The 20,008-nt window shown below is 39.3% G+C and overlaps 1 protein-coding gene across 1 annotated transcript in view; it reads right to left on the bottom strand.

Annotated features, from left to right (window-relative positions):
- Hus1-like (Hus1-like checkpoint clamp component) overlaps window positions 1-13,332 on the bottom strand; it is a 128,021-nt gene extending 114,689 nt beyond the window's left edge. The window contains exon 1 of the mRNA XM_068366551.1: window positions 13,279-13,332. The gene's annotated coding sequence lies outside the window, so the exon portion shown is untranslated. The remainder of the gene's footprint in view (window positions 1-13,278) is intronic.
- Between the last annotated feature and the right edge of the window lie 6,676 nt (window positions 13,333-20,008).

The raw sequence follows: 20,008 nt of genomic DNA, 5'->3' as shown, positions 1-20,008 counted from the left end.
CTGAGCATTAAGCTTTTCAATGACCTAGACTCTAAAAAGACTATACCCTCAAGCAAGAGACCTCTACCCCAAGCAGTGAAAGACCATGGTACAGAGGCTATGGAACTAACCGAGACTAGAGAACAATGGTTTGATTTTGGGGTGTCCTCCTAGAAAAGCTTACCATAGCTAAAGTCTCTCTTCTACCCTTACTAAGAGGAAAGTAGCCACTGAACAGTATATTGCCGTAGTTAACTCCTTTAGCAATGAAGAATTGTTTGGTAATCTCAGTGTATCAGGTGTATGAAGACAGAGGAGAAGTGTAAATGAATGTATGTATAGGCAAAACAAAAAATGAGCAGTAACCAGAGAGAGAGAGAGAGAGAGAGAGAGAGAGAGAGAGAGAGAGAGAGAGAGAGAGAGATCCAATGTAGTACTGTCTGGCCAGTCACAGGATACAATAACTCTCTAGCGGTGTTATCTTGTAATTTGTCTTTTAATGACCAAGTAAATCATGCAGTAAAAACTGCTGGTTATCATCTTAAAAACATTGCTTTCATAAAAAAGTACCTAGATGAGCATTCAGTAAAGAAACTTGTGATAAACTAAATTTATTATTACCATGATTAACTACTGTAACTCCATCTACGACAATTTACCTAAAGTGCAACTTAAGAAATTACAAAACATAATAAACATAGGAGCAAGACTGATAAAAAGTGTCCCACCTCTAGAAAGGATCACTCTTATTAATTTACACTGGCTGCCTATTAAAGTGAGAATTGAGTTTAAAATATGTACAATAGCCCATCAAGTTATCAGAACCGGACGTCCAAAATATCTAAGATAATTGCTACATATTGTGCTGCCAACAAATCGTGTTGACACGAGAATAATTACAGATGGTTGTTCGAACCTAGATATATGTGTGCTGTAGGCTTTAAGAGCCTTTAAATATGCCGCACCGAGACTATATAATAAGCTCCCACTAGACATTCGAAAGACTGAAGGTATTAAGGCTTTCAAGAGGAAACTGAAGACTTCCTTCTTCTCAAAGTGCTTCGATAGTGTGGATTTGACCATAAACGAGCAACATGCCGTGTGAAATGTTACTTTCGAACGAACATGATAAAATGACTGTGGAGGTTCTATAGACAGAAGTGTTCCCCTGCTGTATAGGACCATAAAAGCAGCCCTTACAGTCACGTAAACTTTCACGAATCATTGGTATTTCCTTATTAATAATTATATTTCTAATTTTCTTAGTCAACCTCTAAAACAACTTTACTTATGGAACGTTTCCCTACTCCAGACATAGCTTATAATCACTGGTGAGTAACTCAATCATATTTTTACCTATTTACGGCAATATCTCTTTTTTGCAGCCATTCATTATTTGTACCATCAAATCCTTCAATTTCTTATATTGTCATCTTACATCCTCAAAAATCATTTCTAAAAATATTTTCAAATTCAGTTTATCCTAAAATTTTTATCTTATATACCAGTTTTGTTTCCCTTCCATACTCTACATTCAACCACTTTTCAAATCAATTAGTTCAATCTCTGACTATTGTGCAGACAAAAGCTCACCCTTTAAACTAAGACCCAACAACCAAGAACCTTTGTCGCTCACTTTTTTTTGGCTTTTAATAATTTCGACCTTGAATACCGAATACCTTCTTCATCCATCTATTCGCAGATTCATGAACTGCACTTCAACCCATCTTATTTTTCCATTTACGAAGAAACAAATGATTTTACTTGATTCTAAGAGAATAAAATGATGCTTGCATATCGACAAACGCAACATATTCATATGGAAAGCAAAACTCTCACTTCATTGTTGTAACGAGCTTAATACCAGCGTCAGTTTGTCGTGACTTTATTTGAATAACAAATTCACGCGAAACTCGCTGAATTCATAGTTTATAACATCAAAATTTGAAATGAAAAAAAAAGTCACACTATGAGGAGAAAAGGAAAAATGGCCGGATAGCTTGTCAAGGCTGACACATGAAATGAAAATTCATGAAAAAATTTTAAGCCAATTTGAAACAGTTCACTATATTCCAGTTTATGGTTTAGCTATTTGAAGTCTATTGTTTCAAGTACTAATTCTAAATAATTTTTGTTTCAATTCGAGACGGAATATTTGCATAAAAAAAACTCCATATAGAGATTAAGCAATTGAAATTATAGACAACAGGACAAACAATATTAATTATATACTTTTGGGCTTACATTAATGAGTGCTGTTCAATTTTTGTTTACCCCTTTAGAGGTGTTATGTGCAAGTTATAGTCTCAGAAATTGCAATGAAGAGAAAAATGTTACAAATTCTAAAAATCTGCCTAAAAAGATTTTGAAAGGTGACTGAATTTATAAATAAAAATACCTAATACCAATATTAATTTATGCCTTCAGAAACTTATCCATGTATGGTTAAATTTACTTGCACTTTTTACAAGGAAGCCTGCGTTATACTAGGTGCTTAAACAACCTTAGAGTCACTTTCCTGTGCTTTTCGTATGGCTCAACTCAAGGATTTGTTCATAGATAAGGTTAAAGAAGTGAGCTAGCTTCATGATAAAAGAACAAAGGGGAACAGGTGAAAAGTAAAAGGCCGAGAGCAATTAAACTGTAGTTGAACGCATCTGCAAAGAAGATTTGATAACGATTATACTGCTGGCGTTTTTTAAGCAACACGACAGAAAATGAACCCAAACAGAGCAATATATTAACAGCAGATTTTTTAAGTATCTAAATCATTCGCCGGGCCAAACATTTTCTTAGGATGACGTTCCCTTACAACGGGAGGAAACTGCATAATTTTTGCAACGTTCATTTCTTAATCCATTGATATCTTTACCCAGTGAAAACGCCCCATTAGGCTATCTTCAATTTCCTCTCCCACAAGGAGGACAAGAGGTCTTCTCCTTATTCATCTTCCCTTTTTCAGACGATTCCTTCCACTTCCTTCTCTTCTGCGCTGTTCAAGATGTTTGTTTATTCGAGAGTGATTTTCGTTTGCGGAGGGACGCTAATTGTAACAAAACAAACACATTTCCCTCTGTCTTATTAATGAACTCCTTCTTCCCTCTTTTAAGGTAAAGTTAATTCGATTCCCATTCGTGAGATTTTAAAAAGATATTCACATTATTAAGGGCGGTGAATAAATTAAAAGACCCACGAGGTACTCTCTCTCTCTCTCTCTCTCTCTCTCTCTCTCTCTCTCTCTCTCTCTCTCTCTCTCTCTCTCTCTCTCTCTCTCTCTGTAACCTACCTTTCCATTTTTGAAAATATTAACAGGTACATAGTTTATATACAGTATATATAGATATAGATATACATACATACATATATATATATATATATATATATATATATATATATATATATATATATAACGGATTTTGAGCGAAGCGAAAAATCTATTTTTGGGTGAGATGGCCATGTCGTCCTGATGGAAGTTCCTATAGGGTAGCTTCCTAGGGTATATTACAACTACGGCGATATTCCCAGAGAATTTACCTTAAGGTACCAGAATTCTAACTCCTGGAGCGAGTATCCCTCGTGAAAGGGATATCGCGACATATCAGAGGACGTATTCTAGACACGTCACATGGCAATCTACATCCTGGACAGAGATTTCGTCTCGTAGGAGGTGATTGGCGAGATACGAATTCGGGAAAGAAAAAGGGGAGCCGCTCCCAAGGCTTCCCTATCCCCCGATTCGTATGCGTGCCTGGCGCCAATCCTGGCGCCATCTGTATTCCTTGTAGCGTACACGAGGTGCTACAGATACTGTATGTAGGGAGGGGTCCTACAGCCCTTTCTTAGAAAGGCAAGGGCGGGTCCATCAGGACGACATGGCCATCTCACCCAAAAATAAATTTTTCGCTTCGCTCAAAATCCGTTTTTTGGTCTCAAGCCATGTCGTCCTGATGGAAGTGTACCAGAGCATTACTGTATCTGTGGATTCTCAGAACGTGCCGTACTCCCCGGAGGTAATTTTTTTCCCGGTCGACTAGACCTAGAGACCTAAGATGTTACCGTTATACATCTTTTACACTAACTATAAACTATGTTAGAGCTTCCTGCCCCCTACAGGGAAGAGTCCTACTAGACTCTGGAAAAGTCTCGAAGAGTACATATATCTATGTATGAATACCAGGCAAGCTAATATAGTGGTCTCGCCCTATATTAAGTAAAGCATAGTTTGTAAAGGACCACTGCGTCAATATGAAATATCGACCAGTTTTCCGCACAATACTTGTATTGGACAAAGGTTTTATATCCGCATAGGAGGAAAACCAATGCAACATAGCTTGCATAAAGGAACAATTCTATTAGAATTATCCCAGATAAGGTACATAGAATGAATGCTCAATTATACCAATAAATTGACACAGGTGAAGGAGACGCAAGGTTCTCAAGAACCAGATTATTGACAGGCAATAAATAGACAGGTTAACCACAATTATATATATATATATATATATATATATATATATATATATATATATATATATATATATATATATATATATATATATATATATATATATATAAGAAGAGGATAACCCAAAACTTTAAGCATAAGTATGATAGTAAACAGTGCTTGTTTGTCTGAAAGAAAAAAAAAAAAAAAACATTAGATGCCACTTTTAAGATACCGAGGTATCAAAGTCATAAAAGCCTGTATTACAAATCAATGACATTAGCGTTAGAAACGCTCGGCACACATGTCTGCACTTATGCTAGGTTCACCTTCGGAAATGGAACAGTCTGGATGGGCAACACAGTGCCCTCACTTAGTTTGTAGTACAGTATGTAACTACACACTCACCCTGGAATTAATCGTCCCAATTAAGACCACTGTTCCTCGCAGAGTTAAACAGTAGGGTTAACACCGCGACCCACTGCTACCACAGATCTCTTTTAGTTCCTCTACTTGCTTTGCATAGTGGCGAAAGAACACTCTGGAAGACTCCCAGCCAGTGTATGAACGGAGATGTTCAAAATCCATACAATTAAAGAAATTTAAGGATGAGGCAACTTTCCTCGGATCGTGACTTGCGGGTGTATTGTCAGGATCCGCTCTGCGAATAAAATATGTGATTTTCGCTCTGAGTTGATTCAGAGATAAATTTGAGCCTGATGTTTCTCCCCTGAATAGTTGACCACCCTTGAAGTCTGAAGTTCTATGAAGATAGACCTTTAGGCATTCTACTGGACATAGAGATGCATCTTCTTTCAGAGGGCAGATTCTCCAGGGACCCCACCTGTTGGTGGGTAACTCATTCTTGGCGAGAAACGTAGGATCCGGAAACAGGTTCAGTTCTTCCCCATCCAGGAACTGAACACGACCTGCCTCTCTCGAGAGGCTACAATCTCACTAACCCTGGCCCCGGACGCGAGTGCAAAATAGGAAAATAACTTTTTGTGTCAAATCCTTTAACGCACACTCTTCATTGCTCAACAGAGAAGCGAAATGAAGAACTTGTCTAAAGACCATGAAATGGCCTTTGGAGGTGCTGAAGGTCTGAGCCTAGCACAGGCTTTCGGGACTTTATTAAAGATCTCGTTACCTAGGTCTACCTGGAAGGCATATAGAATGGGTCTTGTCAAAGCAGACTTACACGCTGAAATCGTGTTCGCTGCCAACCCTTGACCATGGAGGTGGGGAAAAAAGATAAGCAGAAGTCTGTCAAGATCTCCTGCGGAATCTTCGCCTTGACAAAAGGCCACCCATTTTCTCCAAGATGACTCATATTGCCTTCTAGTAGATTTGCACTTATATTCCTCAAGGAAGTCTATACTGGCTTTCGAAATCCCGAAACGCTTTCTCACCGCTAAGGAGAGAAAATCATGAGCTGCAGGGTCCGGGTTTTCTGTAATGAAGCGCAGACAGTTGACTTCTGGACTCGCTGGGTCAGAACTGGATCTGGTAGTGGTACAAACTTCAGCTACAGTTCCAATGCCAGGAGGAACCACACGCTGTTCGGCCACTTGTGGGCCACTATTGCCGCTACCCTTTGAAGGATCTCAGTTTGTTGAGGACCCTCAACAGAAGGTTGTGAGGAGGGAACAGATAAATCTTGGACCATCTGTTCCAGTCGAGGGACATCGCGTCCACTGCTTCCGCTAAGGGGTCCTCGTACGGGGCACGTACAGGGGCAACTTCTTGTTGTCTTTCGTCGCAAAGAGGTCTATCTGCAGTTCTGGGACTGATTCAGAATGAAGGAGAATGATCCTGCGTCTAAGGACCATTCCGACTCTATCGGTGTGAACCTGGATAGAGCGTCCGCTGTCACATTGCGGACTCCTTGAAGGTGAACTGCCGACAGGTACCACTTCTTCTTTTCCGCCAATCGGAAGACGGCCAACATCACCTGGTTGAGAGGTGGTGACCTCGATCCTTGTCGATTCAAGTATCTCACAACTACCTCGCTGTCTATCACCACCTTATGTGGATCGAATGACGCGGAGAGACTTTCTTTAAGGTAAGGAGCACTGCCCTAGCTTCTAGAAAGTTTTATGTGAAAGGTCTTGAATAGCCTGGACCAAGTCCCCTGGACTTTTTTCCGATGAGAGTGACCTCCCCATCCCTCCTTCGAGGCGTCTGAGTGAATCGTCACCGACGGGGGAGGTGGCTGAAGAAGAACCTGACTTCTTTAGATGTCTGGCTTGGGACCAAGGCCTGAGAAGAGTACTTAGCCGAAGCGGCTGGTCTTCTCAGATCTCTTCACGCGTTTGATGCATAACTTCTCCAAACTCCGATTGCATCCTTTAGCTGTGCTCTTAGCACTGGGTCTGTCACCGAAGCAAACTGGAGAGAGCGCAGTACTCTCTCCTGCTCGTGTCTTGATATCCTTTCGGAATCTTGAAGTCTCTTGACAGAACCCGCTATCTCCTTCCTTTTCTTCGCCGGGGTGGAGAAACGGTGTGACAAAAGGTCCCAGTGGATTCCCAGCCACTGGAACTTTTGAGATGGAGAAAGTCGAGACTTTTTCTGTTGATCTTGAAGCCTAGGTACTCTAGGAACTGGATCACTTGACTGGAAGCTTGCAAGCATTCTGTCTCAGATGCTGCCCACACCAACCAGTCGTCCAGGTAGGCTACTACCTGAATTCCCTTTAGGCGAAATTGTTTGAGAGCTACGCTCGCAAGCTTCGTAAAAATCCTTGGGGCTATGTTTAGCCCGAATGGCATGGCTCCGAAGGCGTATAGTCTTCGTTGTAGCCTGAACCCTAGGTAGGGGGAGAGTCGATGGCTAATTGGAATGTGCCAGTAGGCGTCTGACAAGTCTATAGAGACGGAATATGCCCTCTTGGGCAGTAAGGTCCTTATGTGTTGCAGTGTTAGCATTTTGAATTTGCAATTCACTATGAACTTGTTAAGTGGCGACAAGTCCAGAATGACTCTGAGCTTTTCCGAGTCTTTCTTGGGAACACAAAACAGCCTCCCTTAGAAATTGATGGGCTTCACCCTTTTTCTCCAACAGTTCTTGAACGTACTCCTCCATAACGGGGGTGGAGTGTTGGAAAAACCGAAGGCACGGGGGTGGAGTGCTGTACCAGCTCCCGCCCAGTCCATTCTTGAGTAGGCTGTGGGCCCAGGGATCGAAGGTCCACCGATCCCGAAATTTCAGAAGTCTCCCTCCTACCGGTATCACCTCACTTGGACTGCCGTCCTGAGGTCTTGCCTTCCTGACCACGACCACCCCTGAATCCCCTTCCCCTTGAGGGGCGTCTAGACGAGCCTCTGGCTGCTCCTCTAGGCTTTGCTCGAAAGGAAGTAGACTGCCCTTCGAACGCTGGGGTGAATGCCGTGGACTGTGTCGACACGGCCTGGGGTACCCACTGAAAGGTGGTCGGGGTTTGTGCCACGATCTGGGGCACTGGGGGCAATGGCAATTGCAGTTGCTGTTGCTGTCTAAGAGGCTTGACTGGCCGAGACGGTAGCCTAGTCCTCATAGTCTTCCTCTTTGGTTGAGGACCCTCATCCGGGGAAGACTTTCTTTTGATAGCCAGGCCCCACTTCTGGAGAAGGTTTCTATTCTCCAAGGCGGCTTTATCAACAACTTCTTTGACCAAGTCGGTAGGGAAAAAGGTCTTTTCCCCAAATGTTGGAGGAGATTAGTTTCTTTAGCTCGTGCCTCACCGTAGCCGAGGTAAACACGAACTCCCTACAAGCTCTCCTTGCCTTGACGAAGCCATAAAGGTCCTTCGTCACTGTGGCCAGATGAGGCTTGGCCACTACCATGAACATTTCATGGACCTTGGGGTCACTTGCCATCGTCTCGAGAGTAGTCTGAAGAGACATTGAGGCAGTCAGTCTTTCTTTTGTATCGAACTCACTTCGCAAAAGAAAGTCAGACAGCTTAGGGAGGTCCTTGCCGAACTGACGTCCGGCAATATCAGCCTCCAACTTTCCCACTGAGAACGTAAGATGGACGTCCTTCCAGTCTTTGTGGTCCATAGGCAGGGCCAGCGACAAGGGTTTCCACTCCTCTAGGGAGGGGCAAGACCTGCCGGCCTCGATTGCTTTTAGTACAGCCAGAAACCCTTTCTGTAAAAAGGGGAAGGCTCTAGTAGGCGAGGACACAAAGGAAGGGAGCTTCCTATTCAATGCAGCTACCTTTGAGTTAGAGAAGCCCCTCTCTTTCATCGAGGATGAAAGTAGAGCTTGAGCCTTAGCATGGTCCATCACTATGACCTCCTTCGGCTCTGTCTCCTCCTTTGAAGCTGGTTCCTTCCTCAGCCGGACATAACAGTCCGGATATGATGCCTTGCTGGGCCAGAATTCCACCCTCCAGGGGAACTGAGCCCAGCTTATCCGAGATGACGATCTTTCCAGTCGTCATCTGCATGTGCTCAGCATACCTCCATGGGTTAGCATCTGAGCACAAGGGAAGGTCTTTCACATTGAGCTTTTTCTGGGGCCCATGTGATTCTGCAAGGCACTGCATTCGCAGTTCCATTGCAGCCGCCTTCTCCTGATTCTCCTTCTGCATTTGTTGGATCATTCCAACAATAGAAGAGAGGGCCTGTCCCAGCTCTACTGGGAGACCGGCCGATGTAGAGGGGCTTGAACTTCATCCTGGGCTTCTGCCAGGAGGTCTTCCTCCTGACACCCGTCCACATCAGACATCCTGTCATCTAGCTGGATGTCTTGCATCGCGACCGCGACTTCAGCATCCACCTGGATCTGAACTTAGGGGATCTCCTCTTGAGGCTGGGGAATCACTGCATCAGCTGATGCCTTAGGGAAAGGATACGCCCTCATCTTCTCACTTGGAAGATAAGGGCCAGAAGTGTTCTTTTGGAAGCCCCTTACCCAGGTACGAAGCTTCTTCCTAGCTATTTAAATGTCTCATAAATCAGGTTAGTGCACACAGTACATACCTGAGGGTCCCAATACCGGAGATCATCCTTGGAGACAGCGTATGCTGCGTGTCTCCTACAAAACTCATGTCCGCAGAGGTTCTTGCTGCTGACATTGCAGAAAGCACTTCCCCACTTCGGAGTGTCCTTCTGTAAAGAGAAGAAATTTCCATGAGTATCAAGTGAACTATGTATCACTGGATATGCATAGTATAGCATAACAATTCAGAAAGGAAAGACACACACTTGTGTTTCCCTCACAACCCATTGTTGCAGCCTTCCAGATAATAAAATCAAAAATGGTTTATCTCTTCTAGAGTAACCAATGCAAGGTTTCCAGAGGAAACAGGTGGAGCTCACACCTAAGCAATGATTTTAAAATCCTGGATAATAGACAGGGAAGAACTCAGCTTCCTATCTGAGGGCAACAGCAAAGGGGTGTGCAAGAAAACACAATAGTGTTAGAAGACACAGTGCTGTACCAAAACCCTTACTATAGTTTTCCTCTTACTGTATATGCTATACAGAAGAATACTAGTACAGTATAGGGGATGTGTGCCGGCCTGCCTTTGCCGGCCGGCACACACCACAACTAGCTTTAAAGTATACTACTTAACAGCTATAGGGCGGCAGCACTCTGGTTCAAATGCCTGTGCCGGTCGGCAGCAACTGCCGGCCGGTAACAGCCAGTGTTGGCCGGCAATGGCTGTCGGCCAGCAACTACACAAGGTAGTACCCAGCTGCCGGCCACACTCTTGGTGACCGGCAGACAAGGACTGACATAAGCCGGCCGGCAAAGGTACAAGACCGATGCCAGCCGGCAGCAAAAGAACCAGAGGACTACACCTGCCCGGCTGCCGGCCTCATAGGCCGGCAGCCGGGACAGGTACAGCACTTAGAAGAAAAATAGAATGGATGCCGGGATAAGAGTGTACACAACCTCCAAGCCCGGCAACCGAAAGAGTGCATATAAGGAAGGGGAGAAACTAATTCAGGCTTCCTTGACCCATGCCGTCCGGCTCTGCCGGCAGGCATGGATGAGGGACCAAGAGAGGTCCGGGCAGCACTCGAAAAACATAAGACCCTTGCCGGCCAGCAGCTCTGCCGGCCGGCAAGGGGCTGAGTCAATTCCACATCCTAACCTATACTAGGTCCAGAAGTAGAACGACGTACAGTACAGTAAGACCCCTGCCGGCCAGCTCTGCCGGCCGGCAAGGGGCTGAGTCAATTCCACATCCTAACCTATACTAGGTCCAGATGTAGAACAACGTACAGTACAGTATGAAGAAAGAGGGGGAAGGGACAAGAGGGTCCTGCCAACCTTGCTTTAGTGACAGATCACCCGCAGCTAAGAAACTTATCTTAGCCTAAGGGAGATCTAAGGGGAAAGGCCAGCAATACTTGCCAGCTTCCAGAGCACCAAAGCAAGGAAGGCGTTGCTACTCCCAAGGGAAGAACTTATCCTCCCGCGAGAACAGCAACAGGACTAGTCTGGTAGATCACAAAAGAAGGAATCATATCCACAGAAACCTTCGGTAGTGACCTAAGGGAGCTAAGCTCCCTTTGTATGTGTTAGGTCAGCGAGGGGGACTCAGCCCCAAGCCAGACAACACAGACTCAGACTAAAAACTCTGTTGTTCTGTCCCTCTTGAACCATCCTACAGGAACAGGAAGGTACAGTAACACCCTAGTATAGTTTTATCGAAAATAAATTTCGGAAAAAACCACTTAGGGATAAGCCCAAGGCTTAAACAGAGGAAAAGGGATTGCATACCTTCTCCGAAGAAAAGAAAGCAACCGGGGAGTATGATAAAGTATACTAAGGCTCCATAAGCAACTAGCCTAGGCACCAAGAGAATCGATTACCTAATTCACCGAAACTCACTCGTATACTATCTTGGAAATATTCCACACAGTCTAAAATGTATAAAATATAGCCTAAAGCTTCAATAAAATTTTAATTACACTCGGAAAAACCATAATCATGCATGAAGTACTAGGACCAAACGACTAGGCTACATGGCCTAGCGTAGGCCAGAATGGCGAATACTTCGCCAAATAATACTAAGCACGAAAGGAAATCCTATGTAATGCTAAATAGCTAAAATTTATTAAAGCAAAACAACCAGGAATGTCGCTCTGACTAACTAACTTATACCTAGCGAGCGACAGCGTCCAAGACGCCTCTGGTAGGCTACGGCTCTTGTATCAAAGATTAATCCTATTAATCACTCAAAATTTTACCAAGAGCCTACATTTATACATAACAGACACTATACTCAACTTATCAGAGGCCGAAGAAGACGAAGAAGCCATGAAAAGTCGAATAAATCCAAGATTTGCGAGAAAAACAGGAAAAAACACCGAGTTGTTAAGCTACGCAAAAAGGAATACAGATGGCGCCAGGATTGGCGCCAGGCACGCATACGAATCGGGGGATAGGGAAGCCTTGGGAGCGGCTCCCCTTTTTCTTTCCCGAATTCGTATCTCGCCAATCACCTCCTACGAGACGAAATCTCTGTCCAGGATGTAGATTGCCATGTGACGTGTCTAGAATACGTCCTCTGATATGTCGCGATATCCCTTTCACGAGGGATACTCGCTCCAGGAGTTAGAATTCTGGTACCTTAAGGTAAATTCTCTGGGAATATCGCCGTAGTTGTAATATACCCTAGGAAGCTACCCTATAGGAACTTCCATCAGGACGACATGGCTTGAGCCCAAAAATATATATATATATATATATATATATGTGTGTGTGTGTGTGTGTGTGTGTGCGTATACACAACAACAAATGCTGCTGTTTCTAGTCCACTGCAGGACAAAGGCCTCAGACATGTCCTTAGCCACGTCTGGGGGTTTGGCCATTTTCATCACCACACTGGCTACTGGGGATTGGTGATGGTGGGAACTTTTGTCTGATCGCTCACAGCAAACCATCCTTAAATGGGTGGCCCTGACCAAGATCTACATATCTTTAGACTTTGGCCCTGACTAGTACAGCTTTGCTAATCAAGGCGATACACAAACCATTTGACCACGCTAAGGTGTCCCCATCCAGAAAGGGTATGTATAATAGACGTTTTCACCTCAACAAATGATGACTCAGCAGTGATTGGCGAAGAACTTAATACAAATACGAAAGAATAAATTCCACGGCTAGACGATTTGCAACGTAAGTTGAGGTGCTGGGTTAGCAGTTTCAAGCTTGAAAAAAGAAAAAAAATATTGCCGTTTTTCTGATTGATATTACGAAATAGGTAAAGGACTATAGAATTTTTCAAAACAATAAAGTCGACATTATGGTTCTACACAGTTCTCCTTTCAAATACATAAATTTTGCATAATATTTTACGTTGTAATGTTATTCTTTGTATTGATAGTGAATTAATAATAGTCGAAATTCAAATCCACGATCTTGTTTTATATCTTTGTTTAAATGCCTGAGATATTACATCCGCATAATATGCGCACTTTCACGAAAGTCAGATCAAATAAAAATGGTAAAAAAGAATAAAATGCTTCTGAGAGGAACACAAATGAAGAAGAAGAAGAATTCTGTAATAAGGCCAAGAAAAAATGTTTACTTATTTGTAATTAGTTTCTTTAAAGAAAAAAAGATGGTATATCCTGGTATTAACAATCCTCTTGAGACTCAAGGAAAGATTAATGAGAGAGAGAGAGAGAGAGAGAGAGAGAGAGAGAGAGAGAGAGAGAGAGAGTATTCTTCGAGAAAATAAAAAAAAAAGGTGGAATGATCGTTACACTTTAAACGATATAGATACAGGAAAATAAAGTTTAGGTAATTCATTTAAATCATAGATCATGATCATATGCCATGACAATGGACAAAAGTAGTAATACTTTACTTGAAAAATAGTTTCTTCTGCTTTAACATCTACTTTACCTTAAAACCGTAAGATGTGACTAAAGATGACTTGCCATAAAGATGGACGAATCTGAAATAATAATAATAATAATAATAATAATAATAATAATAATAATAATAATAATAAGAAAATTTAGTACTGCAAAAGGAATTTTCATTATTTTGTGCTCAAATTTATATGTATATTTACTTTAAAAAAGTCAACACATTTTAGTGACAATTTTTAATAGCTTTTTTCTTCTTACTTCAAACTCATGAAAAATGGAAAAACAATTATGTTCAATAAAGATGAAAATTAATGACATCCTTACCTTATACAGTGTAATAAATCTTGATATATTTGAAAAAAAAAATACACTTGAACTCTTAGATTTGCAATGATGACAGTTCTTCTTTAGTAATCTTTCGAAATATTGAGGCTTCAAGTATAGTTTTACCAATATAACTAAATTTATTGAGAATTAAAAGTGTTTTCTGTACCGCCAAGAACCTTTACTAAAATGAAACTGCATGTCTGATATTTATCCAGTAACGTTAAAGTCGACAAGTAATAAACACTACGTTTAAATTTGTCGCCGAACAGGCGGAGACAATGTCAGGTAAACAAGAAAAAAAATACAAAAAGAGGAAAAAAAAAAACACATATATTGTTCTTCTAAGAAACAATACTTTTCATGTTAGTGAAGGTATTTTCTCATAAATTCGGAATAGGAATTTGTGATTATAGATTTTTATTACAGTAGAGTTCTCTTGCTTGAGGGCACACTATTTTATGTTATTTCTCTTCCTCTTTTTTTGAAGTTTTAATAGTTAATATATGAAAGATTTATTTCAATGTTGTTACTGATCTTAAAATATTTCATTTTAATTGTTAATTACTTCTCTTGTAGTTTATTTATTTTCTTATTTCATTTCCTCACTGGACTATTTTCTCTGTTGGAGCCTTTGGGCTTAGAGCATCTTGCTTTTTCAACTAGGGTTGTAGTTTAGCAAATGAAAAAAAAATAATAATAATGATCATAATAATAATAGTGTTAATAATAATTATAATAATAATAATGATAATAATAATAATAATAATGATAATAATAAGATAAACTTAGTTTTAAAAAACGCACTTATTTATAGAAAGAATTTATTTTTGTTTAATATATATGAGCTTTGCCTCATTATCCTGAAAAAACGCATTATTAGTGATTAAAATAAATGAAGAGAATTTATATGTTGTGAAAAACACTTAAATTTCTCCTATACAACAAAACTAATACTAATTTATCAAAGACTGTATACAGTCGAAAAAAAAATTGCCCATTTATAGAATAGAAATAGAATGAATTCAAACATAGTTTAGAAATATACAGGAGAAAATATAAACAACAAATTTGATATACAGGAATTTTAACATAGACGATAACTGGCCCTCCAATGTTGACATGGACGATAGCCTGTTTTTTTTTATGACTTTCCTAATCCCTCGTTATTTTATCGAATATTTTTACTTTATGGATGTGGGAGAAATTAAAATAATGATTATGGTAAAAAAGATTTATAAAATTTAAAATCTTATTTTAGACGACCGTTACTTAACTCGAAGTATAGATATAAAAATGGAGCATAATCCACTCTGTAATTTTTGATAAGCCCCATTAATTTTTCTTTTATTTTGCTTTTGAAAGGATGGAGAACGACAATCTGTTATGTTAGTGGCATTTTTAAACTTTTCTTTCTTTTATGGTCCACATGTGTGCCTAGGTACGGAACTCTGTCCTCAACGTTATTCATACGTAAAGTATAGAAATAAAAGTGAATAAAAAAACAAGGTAATAAAAGGACTGTAGTTTGAGTGTAGTATAATACTATTACTAACATTACTGTTTCTATTACTGCTTCTACATCTACTTCCACTATTACTGATGCTTCTACTATTACTACTAGTACTACAAAGAGGACTATTAAATCTGATTGAAGTTGTAATAGCAAACTCATTTGTAGGGAATATAATATATATATATATATATATATATATATAGAGAGAGAGAGAGAGAGAGAGAGAGAGAGAGAGAGAGAGAGAGAGAGAGAAGCATAAATACTATAATATCATTTATCCCCGGCTAATTATGCAACGGCTTTTTTTCGACAGGAGTGATGGCTCAAATTTTACCAAAACATATCATGAATCTGATATTTTTGAAAGCGTGAATTTTCTATAAAAAGCTAAATAAAAAATAAAGCAATAAAAAAAAAAAGATAAAATGTTTGGAGCCTGGTTCATTGAAGGTATCAATTAAAAAAAAATGTAATTTTATCAGTACGGAAATTCACTTTTACATTTCATCTTTTGGCCTTTTAAACCCAAGGGCGGCTCGGCCTATTTTTCCAAACGCTTCATTCCCACAGATTTAATGGGGTTAGGAAAATGAAAAATTCCAGTGAAGAATTCTTAAGCTGTTTAGAGTTTAATTAATTCCTTTATTGTTTTCCTACTTTATTGCTTTTCTTATTTTTTTTTTTATTCTATATTCCCTTTTCCTTAACCAGTACTACAGTACTATATTACTAATTTCATTACTACCACTGACCAGCAAAGCTCATCATTAATATAAAAATATGATAGGAAATCACGAATGATTTTCCAAGATTCCATGAAAGAAAGAACGTCATCCGTGGATCTTGCCTTACAGAACCCATCATGGAAATCCCAAAAGAAGGAAGACTGAAACTCACAAATACTTCACCGATAGTCAAAAGTGAAGCATGGCGTCTTATTCCGCAGATTTCTTTCCTGCTACTTGAATCGGCAATAACCAACACTATTTGTTCATCTGTGATATGTTGCTGGTATGTTTTTTAATAGTTACGGGTAAAAAATAGGCCACGATTGCCAGCGGATATATAATCAAATTACGCTGATGGACAGAAAAAGAAGAAAAAACTCATTTACGTTTTTATAAAACCATTTCTTATCAAAGCTGATATCGGTTGTTCGAATTTTTTCTTATTTGAGAGAGAAAATATGCTGAGAATATATATTTATATATATATATATATATATATATATATATATATATATATATATATATATATATATAAAAGTATATATGTATATATATATATATATATATATATATATATATATATATATATATATATATATATATATATAATTAAATACTCTTTTTGTAAGGATATTTTCATTAAATGCTAAAGCACTTAGGACATCAACTATTTTCAGGCAACATTTCGGTTGTTTTTTTGTTTATTTTCTTGCCTTCGGGAATAGAATTTTGAAGGAAAAGATAGAATTTGTTACTCTGCTGCTTGATTTACTCAATTCTAACCGACAGCTGCTTCAGCCATTAACTAATGGCTTTCGTCAGGGCATATTTACATAGAAATCATTATCTTTTTATATAGGCATTGCGCTCATATAAAAGAAAATTAAAAGATATCTAAAACACCATAATACATAAAAAAAAAAACAATAATACGAAATTTGAAATTCTCCCAATAAATTGATCTGGATCAATGAAACAAATCCAAAAAACCCCTTTAGAGCCCAAGAGACCTCGTGCTGGAGAAAATCCCAATATCCAACACAGTACCACAACATCAGTCCTGAAGGCTTTTGGATATGTTTCAGAGTCATGGTGCAGAATGTCATTACGCTAGAAGGGAAAACATAGTGCAAGGAAATTTGAAGGTTCAAAACAGGCTGCTGCATCCTGATGGACACTGCTTCACCAATCACCAGCCTCCCATATTCCTCTTCATGAACAACTTGTGTTTTCCTGATAAGATCACATAACGGAGGTTTTTTTGTCATGTGCATCAACTAAATGCTGATATATGGCCCCATTATTGTGGTGAGCTTGAAGTCTCCCCCTGTCCATAGTCGTTGTATGGCCAGTGCAGTATATGATGAAGCCCTTACACTCACCTTCAGAACATCTGAATTTATAAACTTCATTGATCTTAGATTCCTTGGGTACCATGGAGGCCTGACTGTTTTTCATCACAAGGGCAGTTGTCACGTTTGGCTTGCTGTATATTTCAAACAATACTTCTTAAAATGAGTGCCTTTGGTTTTACGCCACCCCTAACGATTCTTTTCTGTAGGGTATTCCGTAGTCCTTATTGTGACAGAGAACTATATCTTTGTTGTCACCATCTGAGTTCTGGGCCTGCAGAATTCATCTATTTTCTTCCATATCGTTTCCTCTATGTTGCTGCTGGGGTATCCATTGTTCGTGAACATCTGTCTTATACATTCCCTATTGGTATCAGGGACACAAAAGTTATTTACGAGGAGGATAACTATGGGTTGTTGGGGACTGCTGAAGCAGTGTTCATCAGGATGAAGCGTTCTGTTCTAAACATTCAAGTTTCTCCAAGACTATGTCCTTCCCTCCAACAGGAGGCCATTCTACACTATACCTCCAGAACATATCTTAAGCCTTAAGGACTGATGTTATGGGACTGTATTGGGAACTGGTATTTTATCCAGGGGTTCCGGCTAGAATTTTGGATTGTATTAGGGATCTGGGTGTATTCAGTAGCATTTTAATAATTTTTTTTTTTGAGAATATCTTCACTCTTTTACTTTTTTAGGCATTTTAATGGTTTTAGATATATTTTTTTTTTATTTCACTGCCATTATATAAGATTAATGATTTCTACGAACACACACACACACACACACACACACATATATATATATATATATATATATATATATATATACACACACACGCACACACACACACACACACACACACATATATATATATATATATATATATATATATATATATATATATAGGCCTATATATTAAAGAGCAAGTGAGGTTACATAAATTTCGAAAGCTATATTTCCAAAATTCTAGGTATTGGTTATTTCTATAATTTCTCCAATTCAAACAATTAACCAAAATCTGTTACTTGGCTGTTCTCCATGCTACAACAATATCACAAGCATATATCATTCGAAATATAATGCAATTTCAGGCAGACAGAAAAGTACTTTGGAAAAATATACATAACAAATCTAACGCACACAAAGTTTGCTCACATTGCAGCCCATGCACGAATTCCCCTCCCCCCCTAAACAAACAAACAAACAAAACGGGCGCTAAGAAAATGGTGCTCCTCAAATGCTCATTATGCTATAAATCTCGAAGCAAATGTGCAGATGTGAACGAATCCTTTTTCTCAACGTTGATTCTTCGTTTGGGTTCGTTTATGCCATTTAGGGTTTCCGAAAGAAAAACATTTCAAGGGTTTTATCAACGGATTTCTCTGGTAGGGGAAGGAAGAAAAAGAGAAGCGAGCACTTATGCTGATAAGCTTGTTCAAATGCCCTGCTAAGATGGCACGGTAATCCTGTTATTTATTTTTTACCTTTCCTACAGATGGCAGGAATAGCATCACATTCCTCTACATTCAGATCTTTTAATAATAGAACAAGAACGACTTTATTATTATTACTATTATCATCATCATTCGTTTCATATTACTGTCATTACCCTTATTTCATTATTATTGATTTATTTATAATATCATAATTGTGAATACAATCCCGACATAACCCTTAAACTTTAACAATAACAAATTCTTGAATTGTTTAAAAATATATTAAAAACCAAATGCTCAGCCCTGATAATATTCTATAATAAATTTTCAATTCACAATGTAAGGATATATCATTATTTTCATTATTATAAAAAATCTCATAGATAAGTCATAACAGGTCACTGTACTGAACCGTAACAATAATAAAAAACAGCAAGAGGATATAGGATTTAGACACAGATAAATATTAAAGATATGTAAACAGACATGAACATCAGAACAGGTCATGTTTAAGCTTTACCGTGAAGAGTATGGCTTCCGGCACTAGGAAGCGAGATAACAGAATTTGTATAATGATGCTCTGCAAAGCGAGTGTCCCATGTTAGTCATTTGTAGGCTAATGCCATTGCGACACTTGCACGAATTTTGTCCACGCAATGGATCGTGAAAAGGCTTGCCATTTCGGTGGTAGGCAGCGTTGAAACATTGTTTACGGCCTGTTCACGCACTCTGCATACATAAGTTATGCACTATCTATGCAATGGGTGGCCAAAAAGGGGGTGCATTTGTACGTACGTATCAACTGGTATGCACATGGCAAAGAACATGTATGCGTGTCAATTTTTTTTTAACATTTCAAATTTCTCTCTACGACATAGGATGCTCTCGCGTACCCTTCAAACATTTCACGTTCGTTCCTGAAGGATCTAGTCACCAACATACCCAAGTGAACGCCATTGAGGGAACGAAAATCTTGCAAGTGTCAGGGTGAATTAAGTACTATGTAGCTTCCTTGTGCAGGGTCATTATTTTTTTCTGATTATATAATGATCTTATACTGCATTTGAAATGTTTCTTATTCGGTTCTATTTCCTTATTACCTAGCACTACTTAGAAATCATAGTTTCCAATAGCTCCAAGAGTCACCACCCCCCTTCCTTTGATATATTGATTATGTTTGGATATTCTAACAATGCATCTGGGGATTCATCTCATTATAGTCGGACTATTGTGGACGCTGTCACCTAGCGACAGCTAGGAGCTATTTCATTTGCATTTATCCGTCTTTTCTACCACCCATATAAAAGGCATTACGCAATAAGGGCAACATCCAGAAGTATTATAAGCTTATCCCTCCCACCTTCTTTTCACATAGTAGTTTTGTAAGTTACATTTTCGT

This window comes from Palaemon carinicauda, chromosome 44, assembly GCF_036898095.1.
Source record: "Palaemon carinicauda isolate YSFRI2023 chromosome 44, ASM3689809v2, whole genome shotgun sequence".
Taxonomy (NCBI): domain Eukaryota; kingdom Metazoa; phylum Arthropoda; class Malacostraca; order Decapoda; family Palaemonidae; genus Palaemon; species Palaemon carinicauda.
The sequence above is the reverse complement of the archived record's forward strand: the minus strand, read 5'-3'. Positions and strand labels throughout refer to the sequence as shown.